Source organism: Pyrgilauda ruficollis, unplaced genomic scaffold (genome assembly GCF_017590135.1).
Source record: "Pyrgilauda ruficollis isolate IOZ18807 unplaced genomic scaffold, ASM1759013v1 scaffold33, whole genome shotgun sequence".
In the NCBI taxonomy this organism is placed as follows: Eukaryota; Metazoa; Chordata; class Aves; order Passeriformes; family Passeridae; genus Pyrgilauda; species Pyrgilauda ruficollis.
The window spans coordinates 1,886,499-1,888,028 of NW_024524711.1; positions in this window are offsets into that span (position 1 = coordinate 1,886,499).

Genomic DNA, 1,530 nt, shown 5'->3' on the forward strand with positions numbered 1-1,530 from the left:
CCCCTGTTTCCATACAGAGCACTCTGGGAGCAGGCATGAGGCATTTCACCACTGAAAAGCCATTTGAGTTGCCAGAGTGTTAGAGAAACCATTCTTTTTGCTAGAGCAGTGAGTCAGTCATAACAATTGTATTCACCTTTTTGGATTTGAAATCTATTTTAATGGCAAAATAATATGACAAATGGTGTAATGCATGCAAGGAGCAATAGGGATAATACATTTAATTAGAAAATAGTGAAACATCATATCAACAAGACGCAGTTGACTGGAAATATAAGGAAGGTCATACGAATAGGGAAAAAATGGAGGATTTTATACAGAAGATATTATAGTATATTCCCAACTCACCATTGTCTCTTACTGCAATTTAAAAAAATAAATTTAAACTGTCTTTTCTTACAAATCTATTTTGTCTTGAAATATCTACTTGGATCTCATTTTTGAAGAGCCAAGAAAATATTTTATAAGAAAAGGTTATTTTTCAAATTGTTGGCATTAAGCATAGCAGCAAGAAAACATACAGGGAAGCAAGAAAAGTATGGACTTAAACTGAAGTTTCCTTATACAAATCCCGAGTTAATTTTGATTAACCCAGCTACCAAGTGAGTTGCTTTTTTTCTGGAGTATAAAGCAGGTCAAACACTCAAACTCAATAAACAAATGTCACGTCTAATTTTTTTAACTTTCTTTTCATGAGCAATCATTTTAATCACAGGATATGCAAAGCCAAGTAAGTTTCTAAATTCCATTTTTTAAAAAAATCTCAAATTGAGTAAAGCTGAATCAGCAAAACATCTTCCAAAAAACCACTTTAAAAACCCTCTTTTTCCTCCTGATGGACACACTGGCAATTATTCAGGCAGTTGATCCTTCCTTCGCGGCCCTTCCCGCCGCACCCGCCAGGGGCCACTGCAGCCGCGGGGATGCAGCTCGGGCGCATCGCTCAGGCGGGGACATCGCCAAGGGAAGAGCAGCGCGACACGCAGTAACCAGCACAAATTCGTAGAATTGACATTATAATCACCACTGCAACATTTTCTCGGGGAGTTGAGCTTTGCTTTTTCCCACAGAAGTTTGCGTATCATTATTTGCGATTGTCCCAAAGAAATCTTTAACTCAAGGCTCCAGATCCCGCCGGCTGCTCTGCGTGTTTCAGAGCAAGGCGTGAGCACGGCAGCAGATCTTGCGCCGGGACACCGGCAGCCCCCCTCGGGCCCCCACATGGTGCTCATTTTGCCCTGGAAAGTAGTTTCACTTTATTTTTTCCCCCTCCATAGCGAGAATTTAATAAAACGAGTTTAAATTAATTTCTGTTTAACTTTGGGCTTATCCGTCCTGGACGACGGATCTGAGACGACAGGTGGCTGCTGCGTGGGGAAGCGGCCGAGCTCCCGCGGAGCTCGGTCCGGAGCGGGAGCTGCCCCGAGTCCGCACGGCCCCGCGGAGCCGGCAGCTCCCCCGGCCGCCGAGGGGCGCCGGGCGGCGGAGCGGGAGCCCCGCGGGGCTGAAGTCGGCCCGGCCCCCGCTGCC